The sequence below is a fragment of the Moschus berezovskii genome, chromosome 9, assembly GCF_049115385.1.
Source record: "Moschus berezovskii isolate FMDL1 chromosome 9, NW_MosBer_1.0, whole genome shotgun sequence".
NCBI lineage: Eukaryota > Metazoa > Chordata > Mammalia > Artiodactyla > Moschidae > Moschus > Moschus berezovskii.
This window is the reverse complement of record NC_142468.1, coordinates 88,435,940-88,463,822: the sequence shown is the minus strand read 5'-3', so window position 1 is coordinate 88,463,822 and position 27,883 is coordinate 88,435,940. Positions and strand designations below refer to the sequence as shown.

The 27,883-nt window shown below is 48.4% G+C and overlaps 1 protein-coding gene across 1 annotated transcript in view; it reads left to right on the top strand.

Annotated features, from left to right (window-relative positions):
- Window positions 1-9,337: 9,337 nt before the first annotated feature.
- MEGF11 (multiple EGF like domains 11) overlaps window positions 9,338-27,883 on the top strand; it is a 387,229-nt gene continuing 368,683 nt past the window's right edge. Inside the window, exon 1 of the mRNA XM_088839921.1 lies at window positions 9,338-9,503. The gene's annotated coding sequence lies outside the window, so the exon portion shown is untranslated. The remainder of the gene's footprint in view (window positions 9,504-27,883) is intronic.

Below are 27,883 nucleotides of genomic sequence, written 5' to 3'. Positions count from 1 at the left end.
TCTCATGAGAGAATACAGAATGTGTTCAGTATGTAGGTGGGGACTCTGAAGCCCAGGGAGGAGAGACCATGGAGTTATTAGGACCTGGATTTCCTGCCTTAACTTAAATAATACGGTTAAAGCTGAAGTGTAAAACAGGATTCATATTGACTCTACACACCACTTAACGAGCCTGGTGAAATATCTGGGTCGTGTCTAATTGACAAGCACTATCATTATCATTATTTTTGTTTGCTTGACTCAGTGCTGGCTCTCCAATACCTAGATAGTGCTTGGCACATCATAGGCCCTCAATCAATATTTGCCAAGTGACCAAATAAATCAGCAATCACATTTGGTATGACCCAATCTGCATTCACTTGAAGTTGTTTAGTTCAACCTGACAAATCTTTATAGAGTGCTTTCTACGTTCTGGACACTTTGCCAAGGAGCTGAGGGTATGAAGATGAATAGCATATGGTTCCTGTCTTCATGATCTCAAAGCCTAGTGTAGAAAGCAAACACACAGCAGATAAGTGCAGTGTGCTGACGTTGGTGATAAGAAAGGCCTATAGAGATGGTGCCAGGTAACCCAGAGGAAGGGTGTTCTATCCAGCTCAGGTGCTTCAAGGAAAACTTCCTAGGGGAGGCCATACCTGAATTGCCTTGCTGGATAAGCAAGGGTTAGGCTGAAGAAAGATGGAAGGACATTCCAAACAGAGGAGACATCACCAATCGAGATAAAGGTAGGACATCTTGTTCATGAATTCATCTCATCCCATTCGTGTTGATGGAATGAATGGCCTACTATGTTTCAGATATCGTTCTAGGTGCTGGATATATGGTAGCAAACAAAACAAAGTCCGTTTCCTGGTGGACCTTGTGTTCTACTGGATTCAGAGCCCACAGGCCTCTCAGTATTGCTGAAGGACCCATTGGAAGGCAGGGAGTAATGGCAGAGGAAACTGAAGAGGAGGACGGCAGTTTGCTTTCTGTGGAAGAATTGAATTGATACCTTACCTACTTCCACAAAGAATTTGAGGCACTTATAAAAAGCTAAGGATTTGCCAAGTCCAACTATCGCTGGGCAGGAATCCCAAACCCCTTCCTGAGGAGGAGATTCTTCTATTTCCCCCGAAGTCTCTTGATTGCTGCACGGAGATTGTCAATAGTGTTGGAGAAAAGAGGCTGCTTCTGGAGCCTGTGCACTCCTAGAAACCCCCCTGGGGTTGATTCAGTAATTGGATTGTGACCCAAGGCTGTGAGTGGAGAACCTGGTGCATAGTGAGAACTTCATAAATGTGTGTTGAATGAAAATATGAGGGTGAGGACTTTATCTGTAAAGTAAAGGAGTGGTTAATTCCTGTGAGCTCTGACTTCAGCCTAAGACTGAATGGCATTATGAACTTCCTGGAAAGTCCAATGGTTCCTATACCAACACTCTGCTCAACTCAAGTCAAAGGATAAAAAAAGCTACAAGTAAAACCTATGTGCCTTTATCTCCAAGTTCAACCATCTATCTACCCATCCATGCATCCTTCCAACGTGGCCAGGCACTGTGCGAGACACAGGGACACTGAAATGGCTTCATGGAACTCACCACTGTCAGATGACAGTGAGAAAAGTGCCAGTTGAAGTAGGTGGACAGGTAGGGTGAGGGGGCCAAGGAAGGCCTTGCCAACGAGCAGACTTTTGAAGAATGAGATTGGAATTTGCCAAGCGTGAGAGAAGCTGGGAAAGGCATTCAGGTTCTGAGAACAGAAAAAATAAAATTAGGGGGCCCAGAGCACTGTGTTGAATTCAGGACATGCAGGTAAACTGATATGGGTATCCAGTAAGGTGTAAGGGTTGGTAGATTATTGAAGATGGGGAGAAGGGGAAGTGTTTAGAGATATAGTTTTTTTTTTAAATTATCTATTGCAAAGAAAATTAAAATACTGTAGTATTGAAGAAATATGGCAACAGTGACTTGAGTCAGAGGTTTACTCTCTATCAAATGGTTTTATTGTTGCTATATTCTTTTGGCAGCGTTTGTTTACATTTGCTTTGGACCCCAAATCAAAGCAAATCAGAATGTGACAAGGGTGTGTAGGTGAGATGAGTTATTAAGCAGTTTATATCCTGCTGACTACAGACTGCTGTGGTACAGGGGCTATTTCCTTTGATTAAACTTTGGCCCCTAATAAACCACATTTTATAATGACTTTTTATCTAGAGAGCATCAATGATATAACGGTAACTCACGTAAAATCCGTGGGCTTCCCAGGTGGTGCTAGTAGTAAAGAACCTGCCTGCCAATGCAGGAGACATAAGAGACAAGGGTTCAATCCTGGGGTCAGGAAAATCCCCTGGAGAAGGCAATGGCAACGCACTCCAGTACTCTTGCCTGGGAAATCCCCATGGTCGGAGGAGCCTGGGAGGCTACAGTCCACAGGGTTACAAAGAGTCAGACACAACTGAAGCTATTCAGCACACACACAGGAATGTAAAATCTGCACACATGGATATGCTAAATTCATTGATTTTCAGAATCTCAAATCCTCCAAGGATTTTCCTGAATCTCCATGATACCTCAGAAAGCTCGTTTTGCATCCAATTCTCTTAGTTCAGTAAAAACGATTCAGAAATTCACCTTGCTAGTCTCCAGTGTACAAAGCAGAGCTCTTTCTCTTGGACAAATTGGTCTTGGGCAAAGTATGCCACATAAATTGCTTCCAGATCATCTTGAGCCTGTGGGATGACTAAGGGCTTAAGACAAGATGCATTTCACAGCATCATTTTGGACTCTTTTCCTAGTAAACATGGAGGAAAGAGAACAAGAGATCCAATCTGAGTTTGCCTGCATGCAAGGAAATCTGGCATCTGAATGCCACATTTCTTGGGACTGTATAATACTCTATAATAGCGGAGCATCCAAACAAGTAATAGTGTAATAATTTCATGATGATAACCTATAATTTAAAGAAGCCCATGAAGTGTAGAATTCTGAGATCTCCAGCACTAGCCTCTGAGAGTGAGTCACAAACTCAATTCTCAATTCAAAGCAATTGGCACTTCTGACGTTTATGTGTAAATAGACCTCAACCAATCTCATTAAATATTCAATCCATATTCAAAGTTATTAAATATTGAGAATGATTTAATAAATACAACCAAGTTAATCAATTCTTCGATTGGTGGTTGTGGGTTCATAAAAAACCTGTGAAAAGAGGCATTTCATTAGAATTTTTCCTGAGTCTCCACCTCCCTCCCCTGTTTGTTTTTTTTTTAAGATGCATTTACTTATTATGGCTGCTCTGGGGTTTTGTTACGGTGCATGGGCTTCTCACTGCAATGGCTTTGCACAGGCTCTAGGGCGCATGGGCTCAGTAGTTGCGGAATGTGGGCTGTAGAGTTCAGGCTCAGTAGTTGTGGCGTATGGGCTTAGTTGGTCCAGGTTATGTGGGATCTTCCCAGACTAGGAATCAAACCTGTATCCCCTGCATTGGCAGGCAGATTTTTAACCACTGGACCATGAAGGAAGTCCTCACCCTTGTTTTTAAGTGAGTGCAGGAATTGTACCATCTGCCCATATGGGCATTTTGTATTGTGTTGGTATGCACATAGGTGTGTTGAGTTGTTAGCTCTTAGAAAGTTGTGTCCTGGGCAGGATAATTGTGTGTAGGTCTTTTTGAGGATGTGCTAGATGGATTGTTACTGTGTGTCATCTGAGCAGATGCAACCCTGGTGAGTTGCCTTACGTCCTGCCAGGTCCACAGTTTCTTCTTTGCACCTTGTCAATGGCTAGGATACAGGGGCCCCACAGTTCAGTTCAGTTCAGTTCAGTTCAGTCGCTCAGTCGTGTCTGACTCTTTGCGACCCCATGAATCACAGCACGCCAGGCCTCCCTGTCCATCACCAACTCCCGGAGTTCACTCAAACTCATGTCCATCGACTCGGTGATGCCATCCAGCCATCTCATTCTCTGTCGTCCCTGTCTCCTCCCACCCCCAATCCCTCCCAGCATCAGACTCTTTTCCAGTGAGTCAACTCGTCGCATGAGGTGGCCAAAGTATTGGAGTTTCAGCTTTAGCATCAGTCCTTTCAATGAACACCCAGGATTGATCTCCTTTAGAATGGACTGGTTGGACCTCCTTGCAGTCCAAGGGACTCTCAACAGTCTTCTCCAGCACCACAGTTCAAAACCATCAATTCTTCGGCGATCAGCTTTCTTCACAGTCCAACTCTCACATCCATACATGACCACGGGAAAAACCATAGCCTTGACTAGACGGACCTTGGTTGGCAAAGTAATGTCTCTACTTTTTAATATGCTATCTAGGTTGGTCATAACTTTCCTTCCAAGGAGTAAGCATCTTTTAATTTCCTGGCTGCAATCAGCATCTGCAGTGATTTTGGAGCCCCAAAAAATAAAGTCTGACACTGTTTCCACTGTTTCCCTATCTATTTCCCATGAAGTGATGGGACCAGATGCCATGATCTTCGTTTTCTGAATGTTGAGCTTCAAGCCAACCATTTCACTCTCCTCTTTCACTTTCATCAAGAGGCCTTTGAGTTCCTCTTCACTTTCTGCCATAAGGGTAGTGTCATCTGCATATCTGAGGTTATTGATATTTCTCCCGGTCATCTTGATTCAAGCTTGTGTTTCTTCCAGCCCAGCGTTCCTCATGATGTACTCTGAATATAAGTTAAATAAGCAGGGTGACAATATACAACCTTGATGTACTCCTTTTCCTATTTGGAACCAGTCTGTTGTTCCATGTCCAATTCTAACTGTTGCTTCCTGACCTGCATACAGGTTTCTCAAGAGGCAGGTCAGGTGGTCTGGTATTCCCATCTCTTTCAGAATTTTCCACAGTTTATTGTGATCCACACAGTCAAAGGCTTTGGCATAGTCAATGAAGCAGAAATAGATGTTTTTCTGGAACTCTCTTGCTTTCTCCATGATCCAGCGGATGTTGGCAATTTGATCTCTGGTTCCTCTGCCTTTTCTAAAACCTGCTTGAACGTCTGGAAGTTCATGGTTCACATATTGCTGAAGCCTGGCTTGGAAGGGCCTCTAATTCTTTGGAAGTATCCAAAGGTTGATTTTTCTCAGGGTTGCGCAAGGGTAGAGTTGGCCCTTTGCTCGCCTTACTTCAGCCCCAGTCCTGCAGTGAGAGACACTGCAGCCTCGAGGATAGAGCTTTGAAAAGGCTGGAGTTCAAATTTGGGTTTTGTCGCTTTCTAGCTATGTGAACTTGGGCAAGCTACCTCTTGTAACGCCTTTATCGCATGCTTAGGTGCTCAGTTGTGTCTGATTCTTTGTGACCCATGGACTGTAGCCCGCCAGCCTCATCTGTCCATGGGATTTCCCAGGCAAGAATACTGGCGTAGGTTACCATTTCCCTTCTCCAGGGGATCTTCCTGACCCAGGGATTGAACCTGTGTCTCCTGCATTGCAGTGGATTCTTTACCCTCTGAGCTACAGGGAAGTCCCAGTCTTTAGTTTTTATTTATTCTTTTTACAAGGCAAGGTCTGATATGAGGCCTTGCTATAGACATGTAATAGACATGAAAATATCTTAGAGTCTAGTGGGAAGACACATTTTTTTCAAGTGCTCTAGTATGGCAGGTGTCACTTGAGGGCTTAAAAGATCTTAGAAGTTCCAAAATTTTTCTACCATTCACCGATTCCAGCCATCCTTGGTGTGTGTTGGGTGTTCTTCCTTGGAACTTTGAACTGGAACTTGGCAGGAAGAGGGAGGGGGAAAAGGGATGCCTCAACAAAGAAAGGAGAGATAAGGAAGGAAAATGAAGGGAATTTCCCGCAAGTTTGAGTAATGGGAGGGTGTGACCATTATGGTCTGGGCTTGGATGCTCTGCCCAGCATCCTAGCCTTCTACCTACTTCTCAGGAGGAGGAGGACCTGTCTTGGTCGCCAGAATTTTGACCTCCTTACCTCCCACCACTGTCCAGGCTAAAGGGTATAGAGCTGGAAATGGAACTGGGCTTCAGATGCCACCTCCCTGGGGAAGAGATACTCTAGAATCCTGTAGAAAGAAGGCTTAGAGAGGCTGGGGGAAGAAGGTGGAGGGTGGGAGCAAGGACTATGAAGTTAATTCTGCTTGAGCTCCATTTATTTTCTGTGTGACTCTCAGCTGGGGAATTCTCTCTGAACCTTGGTTTCCTCCTCTGTGAGATGGGGGTGATAGCAGTGCTTCCCTCATTATCTTTCCCATTTTGCAGATGAGAACACTGAGGCATAGGGAGATTAAGTAACCAGCTCAAGATTACATAGCTGACAAGTGAAGGGGCTAGGCTTTGAACTCAAGCAGATGCTTCCAGCATTCCTGCTCTCAGATATCTCAGTCAACTCTTCTGTCTTATGTCACCTTGCCCCAGTTAGAGTGGAAGCTTTTAGAGAGCAAGGCTTATAGCCTCGAATAGTGAACTTTTGTCTTCCATTGTGCCTTCATATGAATAGAGTGGTCCTAGATGTTGTCATAACTTCCCAAACAAACTTGTTGCAGTTGGATTGAAACTTACACAGCAATAGGAGGTGCACAGCAGTCCTTCCCATAAGCAGGCTCTCAGGGATTGACAAATGAATGATGCGATGGCAGGCTCCAGCGTGACCTGGAGCCGACCCTCAGAGATGTTTGCTAAAAGTGTTCCTGGCTCTGTTGGGGCATGTGTCCTTGGAAGCCTGCCAGCTGGGTGGAGAAGATGCAGCTTTATAGATCCATGTGGGTTTTTAGAGTATGGCAGAAAACCAGGCAATCCTCTGCCCAGTGTGGAGCGCCCAGGAACCCTCAGCCAGGCAGTTCACACCAGGCAGCGTGGGAGTGTGTGTAAAAGAGACAGGGAAGTGGGTTGCTTCCCATGCATTTGCTTGTTGAGTGGGGTGTAGGAAGAACTGCCCACCCCCAAACCTGTTAGAACTGGAGTTTGAGAAGGTGGGAGTTGCAACTCATAATCCAAAAGGGAATATGAGGATGAAGAAAAGATATTTGCAGACCTACCTTGTACAATATTAGTTGCTAGTGATGCTAGCAGTTATCGTGTGCGGCTACATGTAGCATTTGGTTTATTCTTCACAGGGCTCACAGGATTATCATCGTTCCCATTTTCCTGATAGGGAAACTGAGGTTGGAGAGGATAAGTGGCTGTCCAATGCCATAGTTAGTAAGTGGTGGAGCAGGAATAGAAACCCAGAAAGTTAGAACCCATTCTTTTAACCATTGGCATTTCTGATACCCACAAGCTGCAGTCCCTCAATGCTGGAGAAACCCTTGCTGCTGTTGCTAAGTCGCGTCAGTTGTGTCCGACTCTGTGCGACCCCATAGACGGCAGCCCACCAGACTCCACCATCCCTGGGATTCTCCAGGCAAGAACACTGGAGTGGGCTGGAGAAACCCTTAGAGAACTTCTTTCTCAGCCTCTTCAGAATCGGGTGGAGAAATGGAAGGCTCAGGTGACACAGTTGGCTGGTGGCAGCCCTAGGGTCTGACTGCATGGTGCAGAGACTGAGTGCATCCTTGAATTTTGTGCCCTGGGTGTGTCTCACTGGCTTCAGCACAGTCCTAGCCCCGACCAGACGCTTCTTCTGGTTGTGTGGTGTGAGCAACAGAGGCCCAGGCAGGGGTTTCTTTATTCGATTTGATGCCCACGGCAGGGAACTCAAAGTGGTATTTGTGTGGGGTTTTGCCTGGATGGAGGGTCTGCTTCTGGCTGGTACCATGGAGGGACAGTACTGAAGAGGGACAAATTCTGGCCCCAGCAATTAGGGATGAAATTAGGAAGAATGTGATCCTGTCTTGACAAAGCCGAGCTGCAGAAGGGGTTCCATAGGAACCGAGACACTGCATCTCCTCTCCGGACCCCACTGGGCTGAAATGGGGTAGTGCCTGGAAAAGCTTCTAGGAGTGGGACTTGCCTCACCAGACCTGGAATTAAGTCCATTATCAATAGTTGACCTGAGAGGGCTAGGTGCTCAGACACATGTATAGACATGCATTTCCCAAAGCCTCAGACAATGTGTCTGCTTTATGCACACACACACACACACACATCCACACACACAATTACTCTCCTGGGGCTTCCCTGGTGGTCCGTTGGTTAAGACTCCATGCTTCCACTTCAGGGGGTGTGGGTTTGCTCTCTGGCCAGGGAAGTTCCACATGCTGCAAAATCAATCAATCAATAATAATAATAAAGCAATCTCTGAGGGGTATCCAGCACCTTTTCCCAGTCTGAGCCTTCCTGGTCTGTTGTAGTTCAAGGAGGAAAAGAGACAAATCACCCCAGAAAAGCATCTTGCTGCTACTCTCTCCCTGATAACCAGGAGTGGTTGGTTAAGTTCCCCATTGCTTGGAGACGAGGTAGGTGGGAAGAAGGGGTTTGTCACCTTTGTCACTTCCAAACCAGGACCTCCCCTTCTGCCTGGCTTAGACCCCCTAAGAATGCTGTGGGGCAGTGAAGTGGCCAAAGGTGCTCTTGGAGGGAGAAGGCTTTGTCCTGGTGGCCCTAGGAGGTTGGACCAGGCAGAGAGGCTGGAAGGAGCGGATGGCCTCTGGTGCCTGTCAGCTCCCCCCATTTCTGGGGGTCAGTGGAGGAGACCTTCCCAGACGGTGAGGAGCAGTGATGGTCTAGGCCTTGCCTCTGGAGTAGACCTCAGCAAGGCGAGTCCCTGCCCGCTTTTCTCTGGGTCTCAGTTTTCTGGCTGAGAGTCCTGACTGTCTTGAGTTCCTGGCCTTCTAGTCTACCCCCCCCCCACCCCCGCCCCGGCCCAGCTGTTTCTTAAGCCGGGTCTCTGGCCCTGGCTCGCCCCTCTCTTTCCATCCTCAGCCTGTTAACAGCACAATCTCCGGGGGCTTCCCCCCTCCAGGGGGTGGGGTTCCCCGACCTGAGCTGAAAGCCGGAGGCGCCTGGCAGGCCACTAGGAGTAGGGATGAGAGAGGTGGGTAAAGATGGGAAAAGGTTAAAAGGAGGGAAAAAAATAGTAAAAGGAGGTAGAAAGGGGTTAGAGAGAGAGAGAAGAGGAAACGGACAGAAGAGTGACAGAACGGAAAGCTGTGTGTGTTGGGGGGGTTGTTGGCGGGAGGTGAGAAGAGAGGTCAGGAAAGGGTGAATCAGAGAAAAAGGAAACCAAAGGAAAGCTGGAGAGAGACGCAAAGAGGAAAAAGAACAAGCGAGCGGGATCGAGAGCGCAGCGTCGGAAAGGAACGGACAGGGAGAAGGAAAAAAAAAGAGGCAGGAGGCGGGGGTGGGGGTAGAGAACGAGGGAGGGAGCCGCGAGCAGGGAGGAGGGAGCGGGGCGGGCCCGCGGGGCGGCGCGGGCGGGGGCTGGCTCGGTGGCGGCAGCAGCAGCCGCGGCTCCAGCCGCCCGCCGCTTCGCTCTCTCGCTCGCCGTTCCCGCCGCTCGCCCGCCGGCTCTGGACTGCCAGCAGCTCCGGCTCCTGGCCCGGCGCTCCATCGCGGCTCGGGCTCCGGAGGACGGGACCGCAACTGGCCGGCTGAGCCCCGGGCGGGCCGCGAAGCAGGTAGGTGGCTGGGCGGGGACGGCGGGGACCCGGAGCCTTGGAGCGCTGGGGGCACACGGGGCCGGGGGTTGGGGGCTTCTGATCCCGGGGAGGGGGCTTTGCATACCCCCGACTAACTTTCCATTGGCCCCGTGGATCCCCGGTGCTCCGCCGGGGTGCGGGCTGCGGAAACCGAGTTCGGTGAGGGAGGAGGTGAGTGTGGATAGAATGCCAGGGGTCCGGGCAGGACGTGGGGCGCCCCGGCGCGGGCTCTCTGTCCGCAGTCGGGACGCAGCACCGGCGGCGGGGGAAGACCCGAGCGCAGCGGCGCGGCGCGGTTGTCCCGGGGAGGGCGCCTGCCCGCCACTAAGTCTGGGGACTCCCACCTCCGAGCGGCCCCGGGCGCGCCGAGGTCCGCGCGCAGAGCCTGCCGGGCGCGGCCAGATCCCCCGCGGTGGCTAGCCTCGCGCCTAGCTACATGGAGCCGAGCCCCGGCGGGTGCCATGCGCACTTTTGCTTTTTGGAGGCGCGAAACCGAACGTCTATTTCCTTCCTTTCTCGTCCGGGAGTCCCGACTCTCTTCGGGGAACTCCCGGACGCCCGACTCAGGGAAGTCCGGGTCGACTCCGCGGAGGTCCCTACTGCCCGCGGCCGTGACCCCAGATCCCGAAGTTAAGAGAAGCGAATCACTGCCAGTGCGCGCCTGGAGCGCGGTGCCGAAGTTCCCAACTTCTCGCCCAGCCTTGGCGGCTGGTGTTGGAGATGGGAGTGGTTGGTGGTTGTGGTCCATTGGAGCAACAGACGCAGCCGCTTTCCCCCTGCACTTGGTTTATTTTCTTGATTGCTTGAAAAAATGCGACGAAAAATATGCAAAATCGTTCCTCTCGGGAGTCAAACGTTCCTGTGTGGGACGGAGCCGCCCCCTCGACTGGGAGCGCGGAGCCTTGGCTTGACCGTTCTTCGAGCCCCGGCTCTTTCTCCCGGCCTGGACTCCCGGGTTCCATCCTACGGTAGCCGCTTCTCGGGATCCGTCCCCGCTAGCCCGCACTGCGAGGCTGGTGTGACTCCCTCTCATGTGGTCGTGTTCTTTAGAAAAATATTTCGAACTGTCTCCCGCTCCATCCCCCCGGGACTGCAAAGAACGAGGCCTCGAGCAGGTTGGAGGAGGCCTTTGGGTGGTTTGGGCTCCGGGCCATCTCAGCTCGCTCGGGCCAGGGTACTCGTGCCCGAACATCAGCGCCCCTTCTGCGCTCTGCCGGGAAGGCAGGGGTTAATGCTCAGGCCAGGTGGCGGCGAGCGCAGGCTTGCGGGGGGCGTCTTTCCGAGCTGCCGGGGCGCGAGTCCTCTGGTTCCTGGAGTCCAGGAGGCTGGACTCAACCCAGTTCGTCTTCCGCGGAGCTAGCGGGATCCCGGCTTCGCAGCCCTCTTTGTTGGAGTGCTGTTGGAGAGGTTCTTTCGAAGGGTTTAGAGCCTGTTTAGTGGGACTGAGGGCTGGGGGCTTTTTGGAGAGGGTCCCTCGGCCCTTGTCCCCTGCCAACTGGGCGGGGTCCCCGAGGGCGTCGAATCCACCGTCTAAGAGCACCCCATCCTCAGCTCCTTTGGCGGGTTTCCCCTAGTGCGCATCCCGCTCTCTGCGTTGCCCGCATGTTCTTTAAGCCGCTAGAAATTCAAGATCCACGACTGCAGTCTCCACCTCTTCCTCCCAATTCACAGATCCGTAAACGGAGACCCAGGGAAGTTGAAAGGATTGGCGTATAGCTAGATAAGGGTGTAAGGGAACGGTAAACCAGGCCTCTTGACTTCTCATTCACGGATTTCCTCCCCCCCGCCCCGCCCCCAGCACTCTGTGCTGTCCTTACCACCTTCTCAGCACAGGGCAAGTGTTCCCAGTCAGGCCACTGTAAGCCCTTTGCAGGCTGCAGGACTGGGTGTGTGTGAGGTTAGAGGCAGAGGGCTGGTCTCTTGTTAGGTGCTGTGCTTCGGTCATCCCCCAGGACAAATCACTTAGGTGACAGTTGGTCCAATATCTATCCTGTGCCTGCACTGAAGTCTGGGGGTAAAGGGAGCTCTTAAGACTCTGCCCAGTCCCATTTTGTGCGGTCTACAGGGAAAGAATAGTCACTGTTTCCTAGCCAAGGGAGGGAGTACAGGCTTCCCAGGTGAAATCACTGTTTGGCGGGGGAGGGGCTCGGGTGGTCCCTGGAGAAAGGAGGGTTTGGAATTGAGCCTTGGGTAGATTTCTAATTGAAGGAGTAGGATCACCTGGCATGGGAACGAGGCTGGAGTCCTAAGAGGGTAGAAAAGCTCTTAGTAAGTGTTTGGTCAAAAGACAGCAGAGTCAGGACCAGTGAGAATTGGCCTTTGAGTGAGAAACAGGAGGGCAGTTAGAAGACCCACTGCTTAGAACTCATGCCCAGAACCTGTGGTCAGTGCCTTATCATCCTTCAGCTCCTGCCTCTCCTGCAGAGGGATTCTAATACACAAAAACAAGACATCCCTCCCTCCCACCCCGGGAGAAAACCCTGGCCCAGAGGTCTTCTAGTTCCAGATCCAAGGTGAACAATTGGCTGAGTGCCCTGTGAGCCAAGGGTTCTGGCTTCAGCTGGGAAATATTCAGGCCCTTGCTTCTCCCTTTTCTCCTTGTTCCCTGGGGTTTGAAAAAGTTTCTTTGCCCCTTTCCAAACATCACTTTTAGGTACTTGAAGGTTTGGGGCTTATGATTGAACTTCCTATGGACAGGGCATTTACCGTGCTAGGAAAATTTAGTCAATAAACAGTTCTTGAGCTCTTTGTGCCAGGCACTGGGCAGACAGCCATGAACCAGTCAGGCAGAGTCCCATACCTCACGAGGCTGGCATTCTAGGTGTCATTCTCAGGCTTAAAGTCTAGATGTAGAGTGGAGGCAAATATAAGCGATGTCTGAAGAACTGCTGAAATGGGACAATAGAACAGAATAATCCTGAGCCTCCTCTCTAGTGGTTCAAGGTTCTGAGGTAAAAAGGCTTGAGGCTACTGGCTATGGGATTTCAAAATTCTGTGGGCTACCATGACTCTGGCTCCTGGTTGCCAAGGGTAACCCAGAGGCAGCTGCAGTGATGACCTTAGGTGTGGCATTGAGGACTGCTCTGCAGAGCTTCTGCCAGTCAGAGTATGGTGGGAGGGAGCTGCTGAGTACTGGCGACCATGATCTTGCTAGGTATCCATAGCGACTGGTGCCAGGTAACCACGTACTTCTTAAATTCTAGCACCCACAACTTCTTGGTGAACGCTGTAGCCCCACTGTACAGACGGGTAAATGGAGTCCTACTTTGCAGTTTGAGACAGTTATTCAGAAAGGAGCCCAGGCTTTGAAAAGTCCAGGTATCCCTTATCCCTGATTCAATTTAAAATAATGCTCTTTGCTTCCTGTTTTGTAGACCAGTGCTTCTCAGACTTCAATGCAGCATACTTGCTTGAACACAGATTGCTGTGCTCCACCCCCAGAATTTCTGATTCAGCAGGTCCAGAGTGGGCCCAGTAATTTGAATTTTTAACAAGTTCCCAGGTGATGCTGATGCTCTTGGCCCCAGGACCACGATGGAAGAGCTACTCTGTGAGAACAAGGGGAAGTGAGTGATTTTCCTGAGATGATGCAGTGAGGGAGCCTCAACAAAGACTGTGGTTTAACTCGAGAAACTCCAAGAATTTGCCTGGGGATGGTCCCCTCCCCCTTACCCACCAGGAGGCCATAGAATTAAAAGAATATTTTGTCTTCATCAGTACACATACAGAGAGAATAGATCCAGTATAATTAGGGAATAAATAGGTGTCCTGTGTTGGGATGTAGACTCGAAGCCCTGTGGCTCTGTGGGGGTTTTAGCACTGATATAATTGAAAAGATGTCATCCATTCCAAGAGCCCCTCATGAAACTTTCATAGCCCCAGTGGTCCATGTCCAAAGAGGCATGTCTTCTTCATTTAAAAGAAAGAGAGATTGCTTCTCCTGCTAATGGGACTATTTGTGTTTCATTTGACAGCATCTATGTAATGTGTTCATAGGGGACAGAGAAAAAGTTGAACAGTTGAACAGAGAGGCATTGGAGGAAGCTCATCTCACAGGTATACAGATGTTTGTGGAACATTTCAAAATGTTTTGAAACTGTCTGTCTGTTTCACCTGTGTCTCTGATATGAAGCTGTATCTCAGCAGGAGAGTTTGTTTCACCTTAGCTGGTTGGGTAAATGTAACAACACATTTTATCCCCAAAGTGTTAATTAGACCCAAAAGAAAAGAATCGTAAAAGAGTTGTTCTCCTAAATGCTGGCATTTTTCATCTGGATTCTATTTATTGATTATTTTACAGTTGAGAAGGAGCAAAAAAAAAAAAAATCCATGTTTTTATAGCAAATAAAGCTGGCTGCAGTAATTATGCAGGCTCAACATGTCTGTTCGGGAGCAGGAAGTTGGAATTCAGCCTGACTCTCAAACATTTGGGTGAGATCTAATTGAGAAAGACATTTCAAAGAACAAATATTTAGGAACGCGGACTTCCAGTGATGGTCTCTGTGGGTGAAGTGTGAGTCCGTTGCTTTTGGCTTGATCCTTAGAGGTGGGGGGAGGCGATGGGGAAGGACCTGGTAGAAATGTTGAGACCACAGTGCAAATGTGAAGCTGCAACTTAAAGATAATCAGTGAAGCTGAGTAAAGGGAAGAAAGCTAACTGGTGAGCAAAGGGAGAATCAATTAATCAAATATAGATTGAATACTTACTGAAGGTCCAGTCTTGGGAAAGGCACAGTGAGGGCAAGGGACAGGATTTTACTTGCTATGGATCTCCCATGATGCTTTACTCAGGTACTGTGGTGACAAAAGCCCTTGATTGGTGTGGGTATCAGGGGTGCACGGGGCAAAAACCTGAATTCAACTGGCTGAGACTATTATGGCTTAGCATCTCCTACTGCAGCAGATGTGGGCTGTCTGCCCCAAGCTTAGTTCTTTCAGTGGTTCAACACATCATCAAAGATACAAATTCTTTTCATCATTTCTTGGTCTCAAGGTCACAAGTTGGCTGTAACAAATCCAGGTATGACACCCTTACAATTATGTGCAGAGGCAGAAAAGGCGGGAGGGGAACCTTTACCAGAAGGCTCAGTAGACTTTCCCTCAGGTCTCACTGGCTGAATTGTGAGTTACATGTCCATGCATAAGCCAACCACAGGCAAGGGAAGGAGACCACCATAATTGGTTTAGAATAATCTTGATTTGTTGAGTCTCCGAGATGAAAAAAATTAGAATGCTTTTGGAAAAAAGAAAGGAGCAACCAACAATACCTGCCGTAGCATTTCAGACTTGGGTTTTAATTTTCTGTACTCCTTCTTAGCCCTGTGACTCTGAGCAAAGTATTTTACTTCTTTGAGTCTCAGTTTATTCATCTGGGAATTTATTAGGAAACTAGATATGATTTAACTCAATAACTGCACTTGATTAGTATGTAAGAAGTAGAAAGTTATTTGAAGATTTGATCTCTGATGTCCAAGAATTATAATCTAGTGCAGCAGACTTGTAAGGTCTAGACTGGGTAGACTCTCCAACAATCAGAGAACAGAACAAGGGAGTAAATCAGTCATTGTGACTTGCAGGCCAACCATGGTATGAGTATAACATCCGTGGGAGCCACGGAAGTTAGAAAAGACTTCCTAGAGGAGGTGGTTCTTCGCGCATACTGGAACTCCAGCATCTTAGTACGGATGGGTTATGAGCTTCTGCCCAACTTACTGTACTGCCTCTCGCTTTTCTTTTCTCAGTGGTGAAATAGGACCTTAAGTCAAGTTGGGTTCTTATCTCTTTTCTGTCTTTGACTGTCCAAATATGGTCTGCTGCTCTGGGAGGCAGTCTCAGTGACTTCCTTGCCAGTCTTCAATTCCTGGTTTCCACTCCTTTGAACGGCCCATCAGTCTCCAACTCTCATACATTCTAGTTGCTGATTAGATACTATTATTATTAGGATATCTGGCTGCTATCATAAAGTCTATATGCCTAAAGTGGAATCTAATGTCTTCCCATCTCTCAAGCCATCTGCCCTTCTGGATTCTTCATTCTTGTTGTTGGCAGCACCATCTTCCCAGATGCTTGGGCTCAAAACCTTAGCAACACTTCTGATGCCTGCCTCCCTCCATTTCGAATATTAAAGCACCGACTTTCTTTTCTCTTCATTATGTTTCTTGAACATAAGCCCTCCTTTCTGGCATGAGACGTTCCCTTTGTGCAGGTTCTTTCTGTCTCATGCTGGGTGATGGCAGTAGCCTCCTGCTCTGATCTCCCAGCCCCAAGCCATAGTGCCTTGGGGTCGTGGGGACAAACGACCAGAGAATAAATCAACTATTTGACTTGCAGGCCAACCAGGGTAGGAGGAGCATCAAATCTCCTACAGGAGCATTCTGTGGTGTTCAGCAAATAGAATGGTCACTAATTCAAGTACAGAGGTGGTGATGAGCCTAGAATCCGTGCTGCAGACACATTATATTGCTTGAGGTGCTATTTTGCAGCTTCTCATATCTCCCTCCTTCAGGTCATCCCCAAATGTCATTTTTATCCACTCATTACCGTACATTTTTCACCGTTGTACTCACTGGATGAAGTGCAGACCCCGTAAGTCTCCACAACTTGCTGCATCCTTTCTCCTGGTGGCACGGCTCACTGTCGCGTCCGACTCTGCTTCAAGCTCTGTCTTTCAGCCAAACCACCCTTTCCTTCAAGGCCAGGGTTAGAGCTGCATCCTCATTAGACCATCCCGGACCACCAGAGCCCACAGCGATCGCGAAGCATCAATCTCCCCATCCCCTGAATTTCTGTAGCAGTTATTGCTGACAGCACAAATCTGGTACTTAACAATACACTCTGGGGTCATTGCTCATACTCTGGGGTCATTGGTCAGCATTTTATTGCAATGTTCCTCATCTTCCCAATTGGATGTAAGGCCATCAAGGTCTGAGATGGGGTGAAAGCCAACCCTTCTTTGTATCCAGTTGTGATCTGCAAGCACAGGGCACTCTGGTGAATATTTATTGAATTAATAAATCAGGAATAAGGGGAATAAGATTATTTACCTGAAAAGTCAGTTCATCTTCACCCTTTTTTCCTTAACCTCAATTTGGAGAAGAGACTTACTGTGATGAATGCCTGCCTGCTGTATGCCAGGCACTAGTTTAGGTGATTTTTAGGAGCTGTTGGAACTCAGCCTTGTAACCACCCTTGAGGTTGGGATTGTGGTCATCATTTTACAGATGAGGAAGTGGAGGCTGGAAGAGGTTAAGTGGCTTCCAGGCTTACTCAGCAGCGGGAGGCAAAGGGAGGGCAAAGTCAAGTTCTCGCTGCTGCGTTCCATTTCATAGGTCTTCCGGATGTTCTCCTGACCTGTGGGCGCCCTGTTATCCCAGTCTCTTTTTCCCATTTGCTCTGTTCCCCTGCCTCCTTCCAGCTCTCATCTCTGATGAGACTCAGGCCCTCTCTGGTGTGCTGGGGGACTTTTAAAACTGTGACGTTTACCTTGACTCTTTCCTGAAGACCTTCCACCCGCTGTTATGCTGTGGCTTGTTTTGATCTCTCACTTTTTTGAAAAGAGATATTTTATGTATTTATTTGGCTGCATAGAGTCTTAGTTTCAGCACGCGGGCTCTCTAGTTGCGGCTTGCGGGCTTAGTTGCCCCATGGTGTATGGGATCTTAGTTCTGCAACCAGGGACCAAACCCATGTCCCCTGCATTGGAAGGTGGATCCTTAACCACTGGACCACCAAGGAAGTCCTGATCCCTCATCTTCTTATTAATACCTTGACCATCTTTCCTGCCACCCTCAAGCCTGATCCTGAGATTCCTTTAAGAGCAAAAAAATGTTCTGCCAGTGGGATCAAGCTGGATCTGAGCCAGCTCTTCTGAACCCCTACGCCCTCCCTTTACCCCCATCTGATTCCTCGTATCCATCCACCCTCACCTGGTACCACTCCTGTTCCGTGTCTCCAGTGTCTTACCTGTGGAAGGAAAACACTGCTGACCTATCAATAGGAAGGAGGTCTCTGCTACCTCCGGGAGCTATGAGCGGCTTTCTTGCACCCTTCGTAGCATTCCTCTTTCCTTTCATTCATTCATTCTGAAGACACTGATCATTGATCACATGCTCAATATGCTGCTGCTAAGTCACTTCAGTCGTGTCCGACTCTGTGTGACCCCATAGACGGAAGCCCACCAGGCTCCCCCGTCCCTGGGATTCTCCAGTCAAGAACACTGGACTGGGTTGCCATTTCCTTCTCCAATGTGTGAAAGTGAAAAGTGAAAGTGAAGTTGCTCAGTCGTGTCCGACTCTTAGCGACCCCACAGACTGCAGCCCACCAGGCTCCTCCATCCATGGGATTTTCTAGGCAAGAGTACTGGAGTGGCTTGCCAGGGAATGAACCAAAGCCCTTGCCTTCATGAGTTTGCACTGAAGTGGGGGAGACAGGTGGTAAAAAGTGAACATACTATGTACTTTGTGCCGGTTGCAATGAAGAAAAATAGCAAGGTAAAGGGTATAGATGGTGATGGGATGCAGTGTGGTCAGGGAAGACCTCTCTAATGGTGACATTTGAGCAGAGACTGAGAGGAAGGAAGCCATGTGGATATCTGGGGGTAAGGGGCACCAGCAATGCAGAGGGAATAGTAAGTGCAAAGGCCCTGAGGCGAGAACTCCCTTGGTAAGTCCAAGGGTAAGCAGGAAGGTGGCAGTGGAGAGAAGGAGGGGAACTTGGGAGGAGGTGAGGGCTGCCCATCCTAGCCCCTTCAATGCCTCAGGAACACTGTCACCTTCTCACAGCTGTGACACTGGCTGAAATGACCACGTCCCTCCACTCAGCCAGGTCCCACTCAATCTTCACATCTCACTGTGGCACCCCACCTTCTAGGGACTTCCATCTCTGCTATCTCTCATTGATCTACCTCTTTCCTGAGTTGCTATAACTCCCACCTCTCTACTGCACAGCGTAGCTCTTAATTACCTGCTGCCTGGATCACCCTCACCTGGGCTCTGTCTGTGTAAGTCTCACCTTTCTAACAAACTACCTTCTCAAAACTGGTTTATCCCTTCTCCCCAGGAGCCAGCCCTGAGCTGGCCTCAGTGTCTACCTATCAGAGATGCTGGTGTCAGAAGTGGGAAAGGGGCAGGGTCTGCAGAGATCTGCAGGTGGAACCTTCTTCATACCACATTCATCATCCCTTCACAACAGACAGGAAAACTTTTATTTTGAACCTCCTTGGAACACTTTGAGCTGGGAGCCTCTGCTTGGAGCTGGAATAGGAATCTACCTTTCTTCAGGACTTGGATAAAAGTTTGGCTCTGCTCGGGGGTGAGGGAAAGAGGAACCGGGAAAAGAGAAATAAGAGAAAGTCACTTATTAGCCTTTATTGTTCAGTCAAAGTAGAATAATATGCTTCAGCAGTGAAGGAGGAAGAAATTTACCTAAGATTCCTGAGACTTCCCTGACATCCAAGGTCAGGATCCTGAGTGTGGAGACTGACCGATGAGTGACCTTGGGCAAATCACTTAACCTTCACCTACTGCAGTTTCTTCTCAGCCAAACCTCCCCTCTTCCCATGCACTGTAGAAGAAAACGAACAATAAACCTGAATTTTAGGGACTCTATCTACTCCCTAGGTTGTTCTCTGCACTAATTTTTAGGCCAATGGTTTTAAAACTTGAGAAATGTACAGATGGTTCCATTTTAAAGGGAGAAAATGCTTCCCACAGACCTCTAATATTATCTTAAATTATTAATATAATATTTAAATCTATATAAACAAAAAATTAGACATAAACAGCTTAGGCTTATAACTCATACATAATCTTAGTGCTCAAACAAGTTTATAAATTAAAATGCAAACTAGAAAGCCATTAACATTCAGATTAACAATATTAATTTAACATGATAGATGCTGTTATAGTGCTAGGACTAAATCAGCCCTTGTGACATGATCATGGTTTTGGTCACTTGCTCCACCACATACCCTGTGGTGACTCAACTCTCCCAGTACTTTTCTTAGCTGGAATGTTTGTTCTTACAACATGCTGAGGGATCATCTGGCCAGACCTTGGCACAAAGCATTTGTGTTAGGCGGCCACTTCTTTTTTCTCATTAGCCCATGAAAATTAAAGGCGCTCTAATGCTAGTGCAACAGACACCGATGCAAAGCTGGGTCTTCAGACTGAGTGTGACTACTTAAGCACTGAAATGAAATCACAACACTAGTATGATGCTTTGGTGCCGAAGGAACTCCGGCTTGAGAACTCCGAAACAGCGCCCCCAGTGGTCTGAAGGAGTTAATGCTAGAAGTGAGGCTGACGGCTCTGCAATCCTAGTAATAGAAATGTTTGGTACTTTTGTTATGTTCCACTGTCTCAAGGGGTAGGTAGAATAGTGTTAGCCCCATCGCACAGGTGAGAAACTCAGAGAGATTGAGCAGTCAAGGTCCCATTGGACATTGGGATCATCTGGACTCCATCCAGGTCTGTAGGACTCAGAGTCCCTGAACTTGCTAACAGGCTTCACGGCCTCCTCCCTACAGACCCTCACCAGGTGTCAAGGTGCTTTGAGTGATCAGAATACAAGGACTCTGGAGTAACTTGAGAAACACTAGATTTTCCCAGTGAATTCACAGCTTTCTGGTGGAGTCGTCAGGGTGTTATTTGGTGCAGAAAAGAGGAGTGAAGTCAATAGAAACGGGGTAAATGGTCCTCAGATCCTCCAGTGGATGGCAGTAGCAGGAGATGGTGCCTTCTCTGAAGGCAGTTGGGAGGAATGGATACCAGTGACCTCAGGAGAGAAGATATCCTAACAACAGCTACCTTGATTAGGGCTTCACACTTTAACAAGCACTTTTTTGGTGCATTTATTTTCAAGTTTGCCCTTTTTTAAAAATTTCATTTTTATTGTGATAAAATACACATAATATAAAATTTGCTACCTTAACCATTTTGAAGTGTACGTTTCACTGGTATTAAATACTAATGTTATGCGACCATCACCACCATTCATTTCTATTACTCTCTAGTGTGTATTTTACAACAACTTTGCAAAACAGGTCACCAACCTCAGAAATGGGGGCTCAAGTGACTTGTCCAAAGTCACACCTCAAACCTGTGCCTGCCTCTCGACTGTGACCTTGAGTGATAATGGTGAGGTTGGTTTCCCAAGGGCCTGTGGGGGGCCATGTGGGATGGCCAAGTTTTCTGAGGTAGGGGCTGAATGGGATGACCTTGAAAGAGCCGTCCTGGAATTGATTCTGCTCATTGGTGAGGGTTGGGATGACTCACCCCTGTGTATCTGGGATATGCCTTTCCTTGGATCAAAAATTATTTAAAACCTGCTCCTGCCCTTGGAAGCTGCCCTTCCCCTGCCTGACTTGATTGGTTTATCATCCAAGCTTAAAATAACTACAATAAATAAAAACACCCCAAAACTCTTTTATCCTGCAGTGAATGAGCAACAATCTACATATGCAAATAAATGGCATGCCTGTCCCTATGAATATTAATTTGGGAAGAGAGCTCAAGGCCTTAAAATACACTCAAAACCATCAATGTGGCATTTTGCAACTGTTCTAGCTTGCTCTGAAATCACAGCCTTATTATAACTTAAGGTATTATAAAATATAATAAGCTCCAAGCTGACATCCAGTTTGAACCTCTGAGGCTACCAAGGGGACATAGATATCTCAGGTAGGCAAGCCAGAGGCCAGGGTTGGTGGCTGAATCCTGACTCTGGGACTGTGGCTGACCATGTCCTATACTGGCAAGGCCCAGGCCTTAGCTCTTCTCAGATCCCAGCATTAGCAGTGAGTCCCCAAGGTCAGGGGACAGTTCTGGGGAACACTGAGGGTAACTACTAGCCTTAGGGAGATGGAAGGTGGGAGAGGGAGGGTCATTGAGAATTAGCTTGTCTTACCCCTCAAACAAGGCAAATGAGGGAATTGAGACCCTGGGACAGTGGGTGACTTGCCGAAAGTGACATGGTGACTTAATAGAGAGTGAGAAATCTTCATTTTTTGCTCTGAAAAGCACATTTCCTTTTCAGTGTGTATATGTGTTTGTGAGAGAGTGTGTGTGAGAGTGTGTGTGTAAGTGTGTGAGTGTGTGTGAGTGTGTGTGTCTGTGTGTGAAGCAGTGGGCAGAGACTGTGTGTGAGTGAGTGTGTGTGAGTGTGTGTGTGTCTCTCTGTGTGAGTGTATGTGTCTGAGTGTGAGTGTGAGTGTGTGTCTCTGTGTGTGAGTGTATGTGTCTGTGTGAGAGAGTGTGTGTGAGTGTGTGTGTGTGGGTGGGGGTGTGTGAGTGTGTGTGTGTGTGTGTGTGTGTGTGAAGCGGTGGGCAGGGTGGCATTTAACGTTTGTATACTTTGGGGGAAAGCACCATTTTTCTAATGTGAATGTTCACCCTGGGTCAGGCAGTGACTGGAAATCTAGTCTTGTACCCCATTTGGATGGAAATAAATGATTACCTTCCTCCCCCAGGAGACCTCCAAATTAGATTATACAAAGGCCAGAATTAATGTAAGGTTGCATGGTAGGGCACACCCCGGGCAGAGTGATGAAAGGGCCGAATGGAGAAGGGCAGGAGTGCCTCTGAGGAAGCCAGAGGTTAACCATTGACCAGGGAGGACCACAGGGGGAGGAGGAAGAGCTGGCAGTGATGCCTGTGTTCCCGTCCAGGGGGCTCTGCTGGGGGCGGGGAACGGTGTGGCTCCACGGTACCCTCCCTTGCCGGGTCTCTCTTTTGTGCTACTTTACTGTCAGCCCGAGCCTGTATGCTCACCTTTGGGCCTCCTTTTCCTTGTCAGTATTTAAATATCGGAATATACACCCCCACCACTCCTTAGCTTGGCTATGTGAAGAGCAAGTGAGGTTTTCAGGTTCCGCGCCTTGCCTGGTACAAAGTAGGTTCAGTTGTTCTCGTTCAGTCACTCAGTCCTGTCTGACTCTTTTGTGACCCCATGGACTGTAGCCTGCCAGGTCGTCTGTCCATGGGATTTCTCAGGCAAGAATACTGGAGTGGGTTGCTATTTCCTTCTCCAGGGGATCTTCCCAAGTCAGGGATTGAACCCACGTCTCCTGCTTAGCAGGCGGTTTCTTTACCACCAAGCTACCAGGGAGGAGCTAGGTATTCAGTGCCTCTAGATTTCTTTCTTTTCCTGATAGATTTATCAGGCTGGTGGTGCGGGGTCAGCATGGAGACGTGTGCTTCTGTGTTTGTGTCTGTGTTAGTGTGTTTCTACTAGTGTGTGTGTCTGCACATGTCTGCCGTCATCCATGTTTGTCTTCACGTGTGTGGTGGAGTGGGTAGGTGTGTGAGTCTGTGTCTTTGTGAGTGACTGGTGTCTGTGTGTCAGAGTTCCATGGCAGCATGCCTATTTATGTGTGTTTCTGTGAGTGTTGTGTGTACTTTAATGCTGTGCTGGTGTGGTGACAATAGTCTTGTGTGTGTGTGTGTGGTGTACTGCATGTATGACTGGAAGAGTGCGGGGTTTGGAAGGTTCACACTGCCGTGGACCTGGGTCCCCTCTAAGGTGCTCCCACCCAAAGCCCTCACCTGGTTCTGACTCCAGGTCCTAACTGCCCAGGTCCACTCACTTCTACCTCCCTCTAGAGGCCGCTGGGTGCCTTCACCCTGGCCTGGCCCTGGATTATTTGTATTCGAGTTTGCATATTACATGCATATCATTTGCATTGTCTACATAGACTCTGCTTTCAGTTCTGCACTTTTCAAGGTAAAATGGAGTTGCTCCTCTTCAAGGTCATTATATTAAGAATTGCTGCTTTTGCTTTTACTCTTTCTGGTCCAGGACTCCCTCTCAAAACTGGGCAACTAGGGGAGGATGAAAGCTCAGAAACCTCTGCTTGTCCCTCCTTTGAGCAAAGGGATTGGTTGGTGGGAAGAGGCGCTGGGACCCCGGGAGGAGCAGCTAAGGAGGACACTTTCTTATTTCACGGTAGTTGCTTCTGATCAGAGCCACCTATGTCATATCAGAGCTGGAGATAAATACACTGTGACTTGTGCCCTGTTGCCTGCTTCTCAAGCATCCACCAACATCCCCCATGGGGGTGTAAAGGAAGGGTCACTTTGGATGTTTCAGCACCTTTGTATCCATATTTGGCTGGGGAGGACCTTATGGGAAACAAAGGAGTCAAAGATGTTTTTTCTGTTCAAACACATAATGCATTATATACACACACACACATTCACTTATTTGCTTCCAGTTTTATTGAGCTGTAATTGACGTATAGCACTGTGTAAGTTTTAGGTGTGCAGCATAATGATTTGACTTACATACATCATGAAGTGATTATCACAGCAAGTTTGGTGAACATCCATCATCTCATATAGATACAAAATTGAAGAAATAGAAAAAATATTTTTCTCTTGTGATGAGGACTCAGGATTTATTCTCTTAACAACTTTTGTATATATCATAAAGCAGTGTTAATTACATTTATCTGGTTGTACATTACATCCATACCTAGTACAGAATTAATAATATTTATAACACTACAGTAAATACCAACCCGCAAAGCTTCCTTAGGAAGGCTACACTCCCAATGTATCTTCCTTAAGGGCCATCGCTGTGCTCTACATTACCCCTTTAGAAATAAGCGTTGAGTCCTGGCTGCGTGGTTTCTGGCATGTTATCTAACATATCTGAGCACCCATTTTCTCATCTGTGAAAGGGACAATAATAATAGTACTTAATTCTTATAGCAGTACATAGGGTTGTTGTGAAAATTAAATGAACAGTGGCGGTAAAGGGCTTAGCTTAGTGCATGGGACATAATAAAGACTCAGTAGATGTTAGCATCACCAGTTCTCCTGGGCTCCATTTGAAAGCAGAGTTTCCGTAGTATGTCTTTTACGCCCTAGTAGGAATCCCAGGGATGGGGGAGCCTGGTGGGCTTCCGTCTATGGGGTCACACAGAGTCGGACACGACTGAAGTGACTTAGCAGCAGCAGCAGGAATTGTTTATCAGATGCGCCTCAGACTAGCAACAAGCCTGAATCCCTTCAGCGTCTTTCAGGAAGTCAAATTCCCTGGGCTGCTTTTACCTTTCCATGGGTGGAAGGATTTCCAGAAGCAGCATGGGAAGCAGAAGATTCTTGGTCTGTGTCTCCAAGGGTTTGGGTCACTTCCCCCATCAAAGGGGAGGCTGTGTCTGGTTTCCTTCTCAAAGTCATGATTCATCTTCTCTTTGGATCTTTGAGGAAAACCCTACTGGCACCAAAGGCCACCCACGACTGAGCCGACTTTAGGTTCCAGGAAACAGAGATTAAGGCAAAACTTGGTGCTATTGCTTCCCCTGGGGTAGGGGTGAAGCCCCAGGGCAAGGAGAGTGAGGAGGAAGGGAAGGTATGCAACAAAGGGGGAAAAACAAATGCCAACCAGCCACAGCTTCCCAAGGAGGGATGGAAGGAAGGCCGGTTGCTTCCTCACAAGGGATGTTTGTGGTTAAGCCCAACGGAACCAGTGTGACTCAGAACAGTTTGCTCAGGGTGGAAGGGAGAGAATCTATCTGCCAGTATCCTGGTCTCTTGTTACTCCAAGTGTTCCCCATGGGGAAACTCCCTTGTACTTCTGGGTCACATCACCTGGTCCCTCTGGGCAGCCACCGGGGAAGCCGAATCCCAGACCCTGTAGTATGGTGTCTCAGCGAGTCCAGAAGTGAGAAGAGTCAGCCCTTCCTCTGTCCGGTGGACAGAGGATGGAACCTGGGCATTTCTAGGGGAGGTTGTGCCAGAGTCTCACCCTCGGGGAGAGCTGGTAGGATAGAGGTGGTGTTAGATGAGATGCTGGGGTGGCAGCCTGCTTCTCCTGTGAGAAAGTAGCTGATGGATGGTATGGGAGGCAGCTGCGGCAGAGCAAGTCTGGGGAGGCACCGAATGGGCTCTGGTTCAGCCACCATTACTCAGTTAATTAATGCACATTTGGGACCAGGTGCTGGAGTCTGGACCTTCCCCTGCAGGCAGTGGGGAGCCATCAGCTTTCCTGAGCAGGTGAGAGACCCACTCAGTGCTCAGCGATGACAGAATGTGTGAGTCTGCTCAGACCACTGTAACACAGTACCACAGACTGGGTGGCTTAAACAACAGAAATCCATCTCCTCGCAGTTCTGGAGGCTGGAAGTCCAGGATCACGATTCTAGCCCATCTAAGTTCTGGTAAGAGCTCTCCTCCTGGCTTGCCGACAGCTGTCTTCTCGCTACGTGCCAGCATGGCTTTTCCTGGGTGTGTGCTCACTCACAGGAGGTGGCAGGGGGAGAGAGGTAGAGAGAGTGCTTTCTGGTGACCTTCTTAGAAGGACGCTAATCCTATTGGATCAGGGCCCTACCCTCATAACCCCGTACGTACGTGCGTGCTTGCTAAGTCGCTTCAGTTGTGTCTGACTCTGTAGCCCACCAGGCTCCTTGTCCATTGGATTCTCCAGGCAAGAACACTGGAGTGGGTTGCCATGCCCTCCTCCAGGGGATCTTCCTGACCCAGGGATTGAACCTGTATCCCTTATGTCTCCTGCATTGCCTGATATGTTCTTTACCACTAGCACCACCTGGGAAGCTCTCTTATGACTTCATTTGACCATAATTACAACCTTACTCCAAATACTTACTCCAAATACAAGACTCTTGAGAGTCCCTTTGACTGCAAGGAGATCAAACCAGTCCATCCTGAAGGAAATCAGTCCTGAATATTCACTGGAAGGACTGATGCTGAAGCTGAAGCTCCAATACTTTGGCCACCTGATGCAAAGAACTGACTCATTGGAAAAGACCCTGATACTGGGAAAGATTGAAGGTAGGAGAAGGGGACGACAGAGGATGAGATGGTTGGATGGCATTACCGACTTGATGGACATGAGTTTGAGCAAGCTTGGTGATGGACAGGGAAGCCTGGTGTGCTGCAGTCCATGGGGTCACAAAGAGTCAGACACGACTGAGTGACTGAACTGAACTGGACTGGACTGGACTGAACTGAACTGAACTCCAAATACAACTGCACTGGGGTTAGGGCTGCAACATAAGACTCTTGAGCGGGGAGGGGCACAAACATTCAGTCCGTCACACAAGGGTTATTTGGAGAAGGTCTGTTTTCAAGTCTGCTTGTCTTTGCCCACAAAAAGTCAAATGGGGACTGCTGCCAGAAGCCCTGGTATTCCCATCTCAGATCAGGGTAACGGAGGCTGAGAGATCACGGTTGCCCATGGAGTTTCATTCAGCAGTGGGAGAAGGTCCTTTCTGGGTCAGAGACCAGAGTGCCTGGGTTTGAATGTCAGCTCTGCCATTTGAAAGCTGAGTGACTTTGGACAGGTAACTCAACTTCTAGTTATTCAATATATGTTCATGGAACACTTACGTGCTGAATCCTGCTTTAGCTGCTGGGGATACAGCAGTGAATGATACAAGATGAACAGATTGAGTCCTGTGCCCTTGTGGAGCTTACATTCTAGTGGAGGCAGCCAGCCTATGAACAAAATAAGTTAGTCAATGATAGAGCATGTCTGAAGGTGACAGGGGAGTGATGGAGTGGGGATGGGAATACAGTTTTAAATATGGTTAGGGAAGGTCTCCGGAGAAGGCAATGGCAAGCCACTCCAGTACTATTGCCTAGAAAATCCCATGGATGGAGGAGCCTGGTAGGCTGTAGTCCATGGGGTCGCTAAGGGTCGGACACGACTGAGCGACTTCACTTTCACTTTTCACTTTCACACATTGGAGAAGGAAATGGCAACCCACTCCAGTGTTCTTGCCTGGAGAATCCCAGGGACGGGGGAGCCTGGTGGGCTTCCGTCTATGGGGTCACACAGAGTTGGACACGACTGAAGTGACTTAGCAGCAGCAGCAGGGAAGGTCTCAATTAAAAGGTGACATTTAGGGCTTCCCTGGTGGCTCAGTGGTAAAAAAAATTCTGCCCTCCAATACAGGAGACATGAGTTCGATCCCTGATCTGGGGAGATCCCACATGCCACAGAGAAACTAAACCCATGTGCCACAACTATTGAGCCTGTATTCTAGAGCCTGGGAGCTGCAACTACTGAGCCCACAGGTCACAAATGCTGAAGCCCGCATACCCTAGAGCCTCTGCTCCACAACAAGAGAAGCCATTGCAATGGGAGGCCCAGGCACCATAACTAGAGTAGCCGCACTCACTGCAACTGTAGAAAAGCCTGTGCAGTAACAGCACAGCCAAAAGTAAACACAGTGACAGAGAAGGTGACATTTCAGTAAAAGCACCAAGGAGGTGGGGGGGGGGCAATGCCAGTATCTCGGGAAGGTCTTTCTGTGTCTCAGTTTCCTCACCTGTACAATGGGGTTATGATAGCACCTGCCGCACAAAGCTGCTTTGAGCATTGAGTTAATCCACGCA